Here is a 13470-nt window from a genome sequence, read left to right as displayed (position 1 = left end):
TTTAATTACCTATCCTGAGGATAAGTCATCAACAGGAGCCTGGAAAATCGCTTTAAGGCTTTGTAAAACTCATGGTGCAGTTTTCACCATCACATTTATTTCCAAAATTTTCTAGCATTAAAAGTATATTTCTGTATTATTTTCCATGCAATACAATATTCCCCAGTTGGAGATTTCAGGGGAACACCCCCAGTCTCAGGTGACAGCATACAATACAGGTTCAGGCACATTTACACTGCACCGATGAACAGACGATTGTCGGGAAGGGGAGCGTTCCTTCCTGACAATTGCCTGCTTGTTAGTGGAGGTGAAGCGCTGCATTTACATGCAGTGATCACCTCCACAGTATAACGCCTCATACACATGACCGTATGTATTTTGCGGTCCGCAAAAAACGGATTCGCAAAAAATATAGTTGACATCCGCGTGCATTTCGTATTTTGAGGAATGGAGCAGCTGGCCCTTCATAGAACGGAACAGACTCGGAAAGAAAATACGTCCATGTTCATGAGCCCTAAGGATGAGCGATGGCTATACTGTTGAGACAGCATGATCTGCTGCCCAGAAACCATAACTGAAGTGTCTGCTTCAACAATCATTTCACCCGGGTGATCTGCGGCACTTTTTGACGGACAGATTATTGGGAACAAGCATTGGTAGGAGGACAACAGTCTAAACGAGGCATTCTCTTTCAATTTTCAGTGTGATTATCTGTAGGGATATCCAACAATCATCTAGTGTGTATGGGGATCTGTCAGCAAATGTTGGGAGAAAAAAGGACCGGGCTGTTGAATTTTAACACGTCCCATCTTTTTGTTCTTAGGGGAAATATACCCCTGCCTGAGGTGTCCTCCAGCTGCTTTCTACCTTCTCTCAATTCAGAACACACGAATGCTTGTAGAAGCCTAGCATGCATGTGTATAGAGGGGTAAGGGGGGATAGCTATCGTTCAGCTGACAGCTTTCTAATCAGGGGCATAACTATAGGGGAAGCAGGGGAAGCGGCTGCTTTGGGGCCCTGACCCAGAAGGGGCCCATCCAGGAGGAGGAGGACTAAAAGATTTTGTCAGGGCCCCCTCAACAGTATTACACAATGAAATAATATACAGTGACAGTATAGACAGTGTACAAAATAGATGGAACAGCTGCCGGGCCTGGTCTGAGAGAGCGATCTTTACTAGTCACAAGAATGGGGGCGGCGTGAAAGGAAGGGGTTGCGAAAAAATTACTGGGGGAGGGGGGCCCCCATTCAAAAATATGCTGTGGGGCCCAGTCATTTCTAGTTACGCCACTGTTTCTAATGTGTATTGCCAGCTTTATTTTACCTTCAAGGCACCGAGTATTATTTGCATACAATAATTTAGACCAACATGATAAGCAAGTGAAACATAGGAAACAGAAGGAAATGGGAAAAATTGGGTTGTTTACTGTTTTATATTATGGTAGTTGTCCCTTACAATAACCTTCTTATCCCTAATTCATTGACTTACTATGTTTCTATTCCAACCATATACCACTACATGTAATGTTTGGATTGCTGCTGATGTAGAAAGTGGTCAATGTAGACAGATAAAGGACCAGTCATAAGGAAGCCTGGTGGGAAGCTGAATAAATGGCTAGTTTTAGGAACTACATACAACCCACATGTATAAATTGGTCCTTATGCAACAACATAAATGTATAACGTATAGATATTGGCTATAAACTCTGAAAACTGTGGGACAAAATCAGTACCTGAGACCATAACATAACTGCCTATGACTTTGTGTTCCATATGTATATAAGGGTATTACATTACATAAGACCCATTCATTCAATTACTGTGTTAGCTCAGTGTACTGTGCTCCTATAATTAGTATCTTATTTTATGGTATGCCTCCGATTTGCTGCTCATACCAGTACTTTTCTTAGGGGTAGGTGGGCTTTGGACCTCCAAAGGCAGTGATCTAGTGGTCATTTCTGGTTCTACAACCTCTACAGCTAATTAGGCTGGTCATACACTTTAGATAGCTGTCAGTTTAATGCTCGCAATCACTTGTGACCCCCCTTCTCCCGTACATATGCCTAATTGGCTCAGCAGAGCATGTGTGCGTTCTCAATGGGCAGAGGGGAAAAAGCCCCTGCAAATTCACATATAGTGCCTTATATTCCTAGGAACAAAGGATCAGACATGTTAAAATTCAAAGGTTCAATTGCCTATGCAAACTGGATGGTCAGCTGGTCCGGCCAAAAGCGGCAGGTTTGGCCAACAATCGAATGCGTTTGACCAACTTCTCAGAGCAATCGGTCAGTAGTTGACTGTATTGTGAGTAGTCAGATGGAAGCATTAGTTCTTGGCCACCAGAGATTCTTTGGCCGGGAATAAGGTACAGCACATATGGAAAGTCTTGACACAAAGCATTACTTTGAATTATTGACACATTTCATAAAACGTCCTTGTCTTTAGTAGACAAGATGGCTATTGCTTTATTGGAAAAGACTCTTCTAATCATTTAACATCACATTAATGACCTACTCCTATTAGATTAAAAAGCTTTCAAAACACATTGGAACACAGTGGCGGCTATCTACTATCCTACATGTTCAGGAACATATTTACAATTCTCTGTAGGGGCTCCACTTTCATATCATACATGTTTCTTATTTGCTATGGCAGACATGAATTAGTATTGGTATTATAGAGAAAATATTATTCCACTATATAGTAAGAGGAAAAGGGAGCACATCCTTTAGAAAACGTGCAGTTTTACATAGACAGAGATAAATAACAATCATCACCAAGTCCTATACTTAGACACATCTAACATACCAGATTTTACAAGGTCATAATGTAGTCAATGGTTTTCTATTTGAGGAGGTTATAGTCATGTACACGAATGAGGATTTCCTAGGCCTCAATCCCTTTTTTGCTGGTTAGACTGGGATGTAGAGTCTACAAAATTCCTGGTCTTCACCTACAGTATATTCCCCCCAAGAAAGTATGGACTGTGCTGCAGGAATATTCCCAGGTTGCAGTCCCCAGAACAGTCACACAAATGAGGCAGTATCGTAGTGCAATGATAGAGTAGTTTGGAATGGAGCCAAGGGTCTTCACCAGAAGAGAAGTCCTGATGTGACAGGCCAAAGGGTGAGACAGGAGTTTAGTCAGGAATATAAGCATGGGCAGACTGGTCATAGACCCTACAGGGAAATTTACGGGTGGACCGATACTCAGAGGGCGCCCAAGACCTCCTCTTGCCCGCCATCCAGGAACATAATGATCTGATGCTCCCAGTATTAATTAATTTAGGCAGCATTTTGTGCTGCACTGTGGTATCTGGTTCTGCTGATGTAGTATTGTGTACTGCGATGTGATATTGCTGGCCCCGCCTACTTGTGTTATTTTTTTTTTCCAGGGCCACTTTAAGTTCCCAATCCGCCCCTGAACATAACGGTTAAGGTTGTATTACATGGGCAAATTTTCTGCCCGATGATCGCTAACGAGCGTTCGTATGCTGCGGAGGAGATCCCTGCATGTAATAAGAGCAGGCGATTTCTGGGAAGGAGTGCTTCCCTACCGACAATCGTCTGCCTGATACATCCTTTAGAGTCAGGATTAGGACAATAGGTGCAAAAAGAGGAACCTATGAAGACAGAAGTAGTATCCAGGAGCAAGGGCCAGGTCAGGTCAATCAAGAATTAAAACCAGGATCAGATAATACAGGAGACAAGAATGGGTAACATCCTTAATCAACAAACAGTGCATGGTTAGACAATAACCAAGTGTCACCAACTTGCCTGTCCGAGCTCCAGTGCTGCAGTCTGGGGCTCGGACACTGCAGCGCGGTGCCAGACGTGCTGTCATGCCAAGCCCCTTGGTGACTCAGTGTTTAGGCCAAACCCCTCTGGTGCATTTAGGCCCTGCCCCTCTCGGCGCCGTATAGGCCATGCCCCACTCGGGCGTCTGTGTTGGCCACACCCCCTTAGGTCACACCTGAGCTATGCCCCCCGGTGATGTCAGCGCTCAGGTGATTAGCTCCCTATTTAAGGCTGCAACTGGCAATCACCTTTGCCCGTTACAGGTTTTCCTTGCTGTGCTCTACTACCTGTGTGCATTGAACTGTTGCTTTTGGATTTGACCTCGGCTACACCTTGACCTCTCTCTCTGCCTAGCGATTCTGTACCTTCTTCCTGTCCGGTATTGACCCTTGGCTTGTTATTGCTCCCTCCTTCCGCTTTGTGATTCTGTTGGTTTCTATCTCCTGGTTTGACTGCTTCTGGCTCGACTTCCCTTGGCATTTGTGTGTCCTGCGTGTGAACAGGTGCCTGCGGTTTTACGGGCACTTGGATTGTATCTCTGCACTTACCAGTATAGGGAACGTCGAACAGTTGTGGACTTATCGCCTAGGACTTCTTCTGCAAATAGGCAGGGTCAGTGGGCTGGGTTCAAGTTAGGGCTTACTATGTGTGTGCATGTCCCTACCTACGGCCGTGACACCAAGGTGGCTCATTGCTTAGCACTGGTGCCTTACTGGCTTCTAAGTTCGATTCCAACCAAGGACAACATCTACATGGAGTTTTTATGTTCTTCTCGTGACTTCATGGGTTTCCTCTCAACCCTAAAGACATACTGATAGGGAACTTAGATTGTGAGCTCAATTGGAGACAGCAAGCAATGATAATATCTGTACAGTGCTATATAAGTGAGTAAAATAAATACCCATTTAAATAGGCTTGACATTTTCTTTGGGTGCTTTAACTCTCTTACCTCTATTTTCAGAAAATCTCTAGTGTCTCTGTAAACCAGGAGCCACTGATATCTGCAGCAGGTGTCCTGCCTATATTGTCACTAAGTGACCTATAACAGCTGTACCAGGGTGGTAACCTTAGAACCCAGATGTCATTGCACTTCTGTCTGTAGCAAAGAGCACGTGTTGACCCCTTTATCTTACTCATCATTTATCTCCATGAACTTCAGCTGCCATACTACAGTCATTCAATATTTGTAGCAGTGATTATAGTAACTTTAGATATACATCATGTGCCAGCTACAATGTAAACTTTATTGTTAAAACATCAGATACATTAGGATCTATTCTTCAACTGTCTTCAGCATCAGTTGAACCCATTTGAAGAAGGGATTCATACAATCTCCAAAAGCATCTGATGCTTCAACAATAAAGTTCCCCTCTTTGAGATAAACAGTGACAATGGACACCTTTGATGACAGCACTGGAAAAAAAATCCTCCTTTTTTCTGCCAAATATTAGAACAAATTAGGTTGTGAAATTGCATACATTTTTGGAATATATGAGATCCTTTTAATACATTGTTTAGATGTCATATTTTAGCAGTTGTACTATTACAATGCATTGAAAGATCACTGTCTGCAAAACCGATGCACTCAGTGATGCCTAGTGCCAGGCCTGAGAGAATGGTGCAAGGCACAGGGATTTAAAGAACAGCAAAGAGAGAATCCATGTCTCATACTCCACTTTATTAGACTCTGCACGTGACCCAACATAATGGTGGTTATTTGCAAAGGTTTCACACCTGGTATTTGGCATAAATAAGTAGCAAAATTAGTCACAAAGGGCACTTAAAAAAAAAAGTCTCATATGAATGTACAATTATTGCAACTTTTTATACTTTATTAACTCTGTTGATAGTCCTAGGGTGATCTCCCTGATCCAGGAGCAATGTTCATGCCTCTAGACCTCAAGTAGCTGGTTTTAAGATCTCCTCTCCTTACTCTCCCTTTGCTTCAGTGTTCTAAGGGGCTGAGCCTTCTGTCAGCTTCCTCTTCTCAGCTTTCTGACCCGGCACTTTAATGGGGAGGGAGACTCCCTCCACCTCAGCCAGTATATAGCATTAGAAATGTGTTTGGGGTCCTGTATTATTGACAGCGCCAGCCTCTTTACACTGCTGTGTAAATGCAGAAAACAAATGGTTCACATAGTGCAGTATGGGTCTGAGCACATAAAGGATAAGTACTCTTGACTTATTTTATAAGCTTCTGCGTATGAACTTTACATCTGGTATAATAAAATAGAATCAGCTTCTGTCACGGAAGCCAGGAAACCAGACCACATGCAAACGCAGGTAAAATAAAGTAGTTTATTTAAAGGAACATAAACAGTCATCAGGGACAGCGAGGTTAGGAAGAAGCCGGTCAAGTCCAATGCAGGTAGTCGTCCAAGCCGGAATCAGGTCCAAATCAGGTAGTCGTCCAAGCCGGGGTCAGGTCCAAAGCGGTTAGTCGTCCAAGCAGCAGTCAGATCCAAAGCAGGTACGTCTGCTTATGCGGGGTCGAGAGCCAGAAGAAATGTCAGCCAGGCTGGATCATATGCAGGAACACACAAGGAGCTCAGACTGCCAGAGATGCACCCTGGAGCACAAACGCAAGGGCAATGAACCTGAAGCCTGAGCAGACTGATATAGTCAGGTGTTGCCACATCATCACTGTGCGAGGCAGCCTTGCAAGTGATGATGCACACAGAGGTTATAAGAGACTGCAGTCTGCAGATGTCCAAAATGTCTGCCACCATGAAAACAAGGTAAGATCTTGACAGTACCCTCCCCTTAATTGCCCCTCCTCCGCTGAGCGAAAAATGGTTTGTGCAGAAAGCGAGCATGGAAAGCATGGAGAAGGGCGGGCACCCAAACATCAGCAGAGGAAACCCAGGAGCACTCCTCCGGACCATAACCTCTCCAGTGAACCAGGAATTTGACTCGACCTTGGAGCAGACGAGAATCCAGGATGCTGCTAATCTCGTACTCCTCATGATTTCCCACAGGAATGGGATGAGGGCAAGGAAGTGAGGCGGTATAGCGATTGCAAAGCAGTGGCTTCAAAAGCGACACATGGAAGACGTTGGAGATGCGCATGCCAGGAGGAAGGTCAAGGACATAGGCAACCGGATTCACCTTACGGAAGATACGAAAAGGTCCAACAAAACGGAGGCCAGTTTCGGAGCAGGCACCTTGAGGTTGAGATTCCGAGTCAATAACCACACCCTCTCCCCAACTCAGTATGAAGGAGCAGGCAAACGCCTCAGGTCAGCCTGGAGCTTCTGATGCTGAGCAGAAACCCGTAACGACTCTTGAATCCGCACCCAAGAGGAACGGAGAAAACAAAGATGATCCTCCACAGTCGGAATGTCCTGTGGCAAGAACAACTTAGGCAACACAGAGGGCTGGAAATCAATATTCGCCATAAATGGAGACATTCCGGAGGATGAGTTGATGGCAAAGTTCCTGGCAAACTCCGCCCATGGCAGCAGATCAACCCAATTGTCATGATGGTCAGAGATATAGCAGCGGAGAAATTGCTCCAGGGCTTGGTTGGAACACTCAGCGGCACCATTAGACTGCGGATAGAAGGCTGAGGAGAAGGAGAGGTGAACACCCAACTGAGAACAAAAGGCACGCCAGAACCGAGAGACAAACTGGCTCCCGCGGTCTAAGAAAATCTCCTTAGGCAACCCGTGTAAATGGAAGACCTCCCTGGCAAACACCGAGGCCAGCTCCTGAGCGGTAGGCAGCTTCTTAAATGGAACACAGTGGCACATCTTGGAGAACCGATTGACAACCATGAGGATAACCGTGTAACCTCGGGATGCAGGAAGTTCCACAATAAAGTTCATGGCCAGGTGAGACCAGGGACGCTCCCCATTGGGAATGGAATGCAGTAGACCCAAGGGTAGGTGGCGGGAAGATTTGTTCTGCGCACAGACAGAACATGCAGCCACATACGCGGCAACATCAGTGCGGAGAGACAGCCACCAGATCTGACGAGAAACAGCCCAGGACATCTGGTTCTTACCAGGATGACCGGCAGTCCTTGAATTGTGGTACGTGTGCAGCAGCTTGATGCGCAACCCCTCTGTCACAAAACATTTGCCAGCAGGTCTCACCGTGGGTGTATTGGACTGAGCATCCAAGATCCGTTCCCCAAGAGGAGAGGTCAAGTTAGTGCGGATAGCAGCCAGGATATGATCGGAAGGTATGACTGGCGTCGGCACGAAATCCTCCCTGGGCAACTCAGAATACTGGCAAGACAAGGCATCAGCCTTAACATTCTTAACATTCTTGGAGCTGGGCAAATAGGAGAACACATAGTTAAAACGAGACAAGAATAAGGTCTGTCTAGCCTGACGGGGTGTAAGCCTCTTGGCCTCCGAGAGATGCATCAGATTCTTATGGTCGGTGAGAATGAGAACTGGAACTGCAGGACCTTCAAGCAAGTATCTCCACTCTTTGAGAGCCAGGATGATAGCCAAGAGCTCTCTGTCTCCAATCTTGTAATTGCATTCTGCTGGAGACAGCTTCTTAAAGTACAATCCACAAGGAAGCAAGGGTCCATCAGGTGTCCGACGCTGCAACAGGAGGGCGCCTACTCCTGTCTCAGATGCATCCACCTCTAGGAAAAAGGGCAAACCAGGATTGGCATGAGACAGAATCGGAGCCGAAGCGAAAGCAGACTTGATGCCCTTAATAGCCTGGGAAGCAGCAGGCGTCCAATTGGGGGGGATCACTGCTCTTCTTAGTCAGATCTGAGATGGGTTTGGTCAATGCGGAAAAGTTCCTGATAAATTTCCAATAATAGTTGGCAAACCCAAGGAAACGCTAGTTGGAACGGAGACCACTAGGGCGAGGTCATTGCAGATCTGCCGAAACCTTCTGAGGGTCCATGGAGAACCCTTCAGCAGAAATTATATAACCCAAGAAAGCAACCTGAGACAGGTGAAATTCACATTTCTCAAGCTTACAGAAAAGCCCATTTCTTTGTAACCGTTGAAACACCCATCTGACATCCAGGTAGTGTGATTCAATGGAGTCCGAATAAACCAAGATGTCATCCAAATAGACCACCACGCATTGCAACAACATATCACGAAAGACATCATTAATGAACTCCTGGAAGGCAGTGGGCGCATTGCCAAAAGGCATGACCAGATATTCATAATGAACGGTTCTGGTGTTAAACATGGTCTTCCACTCCTCACCCTCCTTGATCCTTATGAGGTTATATGCTGCCCTTAGGTCAAGCTTGGTAAAGACCGTTGCTCCCTTGAGGCGGTCGAACAATTCCGTAATCAACGGAATCGTGCCTGCATTCTTGACAGTGATGCGATTGAGACCCCTATAGTCAATGCAAGGTCTCAACTCGCCTCCCTTTTTCTTTACGAAAAAAAAAAGGAAGCACCTGCTGGAGAAGTGGACTTGCGAATGTGTCCCTGGAAAAGTGTGCGCGCAACGTACTCCTCCATCGCCTTATTCTCTGCAATGGAAAGAGAATAAATCCTGCAGTGAGGGGGAATGGCATCAGGTTGCAGATCTACAGCACAATCGTAGGGACGATGAGGAGGAAGGGCACCAGCGCGCATCTTGTCAAATAGATCCAGATATTCAAGATATTCAGGAGGCAACACAGAATCTGAGGAGGTACAAAGTACCTTAACAGGCCCATTTATGAAACAGCGCCACACTGTGGAGACCAAGAGAGGGTCTCGGCCGACTGCCAATCAAAGGTCGGATTGTGCAGCTGAAGCCAATGGAACCACAAAACCACGGAATAGTGCGGGGACGAAATAACCTGAAAACAGGCAGATTCCCTGTGAACAGCCCCAATCGCCATATCGACCGGAACAGTCTTGTGGGTAACCTGTGCCGGTTGCAGAGGTCTTCCATCAATGGACTCAATTGCCAGTGGAGTAACACGAGGCTGCAGGGGTATGGAATTTGCAGCAACAAATATACTGTCAATAAAATAACCGCCAGCACCGGAGTCCATCAATGCTTGAGTAACTGCTGTGACCCCTGTCAAGGAGAGGACAACTGTGATCAGTGGTTTATCTTTACCGGAAGTCGGGAACGAGGAAATTCCACCCAAGATCTGCCCCTGACAGGACCTTAAGTGCGAGCGTTTCCCGGACGGGTCGGGCATGACTTCCGGAAATGCCCACTGATACCACAATACAGGCACCGGCCCTCCCTCTTCCTAAAGGCCCACCCAGCCTCAGAAATGTGAGGGAATCCCAGCTGCATAGGTTCACTGCCAGACACCCCATCCCCAGGAGGCCTCCGCAGGCGCTCCTTACACAAAGGTCTCTCCCTGAGCCTGGTATCGATCAAAATCAGGAAGGAAACAAGAGCCTCGAGCTCATCAGGGAGATCTTTAGCCGCAACCTCGTCCTTCCATGCATCAGCGAGACCATGCGTGAAGGTAGCCACCAGTGCCTCATTATTCCAATATTCCAACCCACCTCTGCAGCCAGGGTACAGAATTCAATGGCATATTCATCTACGGTTTGTATGCCCTGTTGAATAGACAGGAGCTGCATTGCAGCAGAGGCAGAACGAGCAGGTAAATTGAATACCCTACGAAAGGAGGCCACAAAACTTGGGTAATCGCGCATCACAGGTTTATCGTTCTTCCATAAGGGATTCGCCCAGGCCAAGGTCTTGTCCAAGAGCAACGAAATCAGGAAGCCCCCTTTGGACCGATCAGAAGGAAACGCCTGAGGGACCATCTCAAAATATATGCCCACTTGGTTTAGCCACGACACTGACTTGGTTTACCCCCATATCGCTGCGGCAGGGATCTCAGCTGCAACTGAAGAAGCAGGAGTGGCAATGGGAGCAACAGCAGGAGGACCCACCGGCCCAGCAGCACCAGGAGGAAGGTGTGCGGTGCGTGCAAGCAACGTCTGCAATGCCTGAGCGAACTGACCCAAAAGGTGATCTTGTTGATCAAGTCTTGAGACCAGCATAGGGAGCGTGGGAGTACTGCATCGGCATGATTTATGGCCCTTGCGTAATGTTACGGGAGCCAGGAAACCGGACCACATGCAAACGCAGGTAAAATAAAGTCGTTTATTTAAAGGAACATAAATAAACATTCATCAGGGACAGCGAGGTTAGGAAGAAGCCGGTCAAATCCAATGCAGGTAGTCGTCCAAGCCGGAATCAGGTCCAAAGCGGATAGTCGTCCAAGCCAGGGTCAGGTCCAAAGCGGATAGTTGTCCAAGCCGGGGTCAGATCTAAAGCAGGTACGTCTGCCGATGCGGGGTCGAGAGCCAGAAGAAACGTCAGCCAGGCTGGATCATACACAGGAACACACAAAGAGCTCAGACTGCCAGAAATGCACCTTGGAGCACAAATGCAAGGGTAATGAACCTGAAGCCAGAGGACTGATATAGTCAGGTGTTGCCACATCATCACTGTGCGACTCCCAGGCAGCAGGCAAGTGATAATGCACACAGAGATTATAAGAGACTGCAGTCTGCATATGTCCAAAATGGCTGCCACCATCAGGACAAGGTAAGACCTTGAAAGCTTCTTTATAAACTCACTTGCCCTTTCTACTGTAATTCTGCAATAAAGCTATAATATATATATGGGTCAGGTGTTTTCGAAATAAAGGTACAGAATAAAATATAGTATAACATGTGTCTGTGCATTCAGAAACTAAGAGTTATTAGTTATCCTTCATTAATAGATATGCTTTTATTCAAACCTAGTACATGATGTTTGGTTTGTTAGAAAAGGTTTAACCCCTTCCCGACATATGACGCAATAGTACAGCATGGCGGCAAGTGACTTGCATCATTTTGACGTACTATTACATCATGGTGACTGGGCGGGCACAGGAGCGGTGCGCGTCCGATCACTTCAGAGACCTGGCAGTCCCTGATAGCCAGGCCCCTGCTATATCCGCCGTCATTGCTGTAAAAGCCGGATTAACCCCTTATATGCTGCGGTCAGCGCTGACCGAGGCATAAAACGTGCATACGGGGGGTGAGGGAGCCCATCGGTTGAAGTCCCAGAGTAGGACTCTCAGTGGAGACACTAAAATATGATTTTTTGTTTTGCTTCAAAACTGCTATTATTGTGTTAAAGTGAAATAAATAAAAAAGTAGATATATTAGGTATTGCCACATCTGTAACAACCTGCTATATAAAAATATTACATAAACTATGATGAACACCGTAATTTTTTTAAAATAAAAACAGTGCCAAAAAAGCTATTTTTTGCCACCTAACAACACATTTTTTGGTCACCTTGCCCCATACAGTGTAATAATGAATCAAAAAAATCATATGTACCAAAAATGGTAACAATAAATACATCAACTCTTCCTGCAAAAAACGAGCCCCTGCACAAGACAATCGGCAGACAAATAAAAAAAGACGTTCAGAAAATGGACACAAAAACATTTTTTTTCAAAAATGCTTTATTATGTAAAACTGAAACAAACAAACAAGGAAAGTAGATATATGTGATATCATTGCATCTGTAACAATCTGCATTATAAAAATAGAACATGATCTAACCTTTCAGATGAATGTTGTAAAAAATAAAAACGGTGGCAAAACAGAAATTTTTGGGTTACCTTGCCTCACATGTACCCCAAAATAGTACCAATAAAACTGGCACCTTATCCCGTAGTTTCCAAAAATGTGGTCACTTTTTGGTAGTTTCTACTGTAAGGGTGCATCAGGGGACTTCAAATGGGACATGGCATCTAAAACCAATCCAGCAAAATTTGTCTTCCAAAAACCATATGGCGCTCCTTTTCTACTGCACCCTGCCGTGTGCCCTTGCATCAGTTTACGACCACATGTGGGGTGTTTCTGTAAACCGCAGAATCAGGGTAATAAATATTGAGTTTTGTTTGGCTGTTACCCCTCGATGTGTTAAAGAAAAAAAATGGATTAAAATGGAAAATCTGCCCAAAAAGTGAAATTTTGAAATTTAATCTCCATTTTCCTTTTAATTCTTGTGGAACACCTAAAGGGTTAACAAAGTTTGACTTGGATAAATAAAAGTGTTCCAAAACTATTACCACATAAAGTGACACATGTCAGATTTGCAAAAACCTGGGCAGAAGGGCGAAAACTGGCCTGTGGTAGAAGGGGTTTAAAGGGGTTTTCCAAAACTTTTATACTGATGACCTATCCTCTGTATAGGTCATCAGTATCTGATCAATGGGGTACTAACACCTGGGACCACATCCAATCAGCTGTTTGAGGAGGTAGCGGCCGCTTGCAGTAGTACCGTGGCCTTCTCACAGCTTTCCTTAGGCCATGTGACCTCATGTTCATAGGTCACATGGCCTAGATGCAGCCCAACCCCATTCACTTCAATGAGCTGCAATACCAAGCACGGCCACCGTTAAATGTACGGTACTCTGGTTGGTGAGCTGAGAGAAGCTCCAAATAAGTGAATGGCAGTAGCAGAGTACACAGCCCAGCTGGAAATTTGGTCAGGAAAGTTAGCTTTGGTACAAGACAAGTCTAGCACGTCTACTGTTTATTCATGCATTGCCCTAATGCATAATATGTACCATAAAGGGGGGCCATTTATTACAATAATAACATTCCCTTGTGGGAGAGAAGCATTTGGGCTCCTTCAGGCCTTGGTGTGACTGCTATCACTGCATCATATATAGTTATCATAGCAAAGCCCCTACAAAACATCAGGTAT

The sequence above is a fragment of the Bufo gargarizans genome, chromosome 9, assembly GCF_014858855.1.
Source record: "Bufo gargarizans isolate SCDJY-AF-19 chromosome 9, ASM1485885v1, whole genome shotgun sequence".
In the NCBI taxonomy this organism is placed as follows: domain Eukaryota; kingdom Metazoa; phylum Chordata; class Amphibia; order Anura; family Bufonidae; genus Bufo; species Bufo gargarizans.
Note: the sequence above shows the minus strand (reverse complement) of the source record.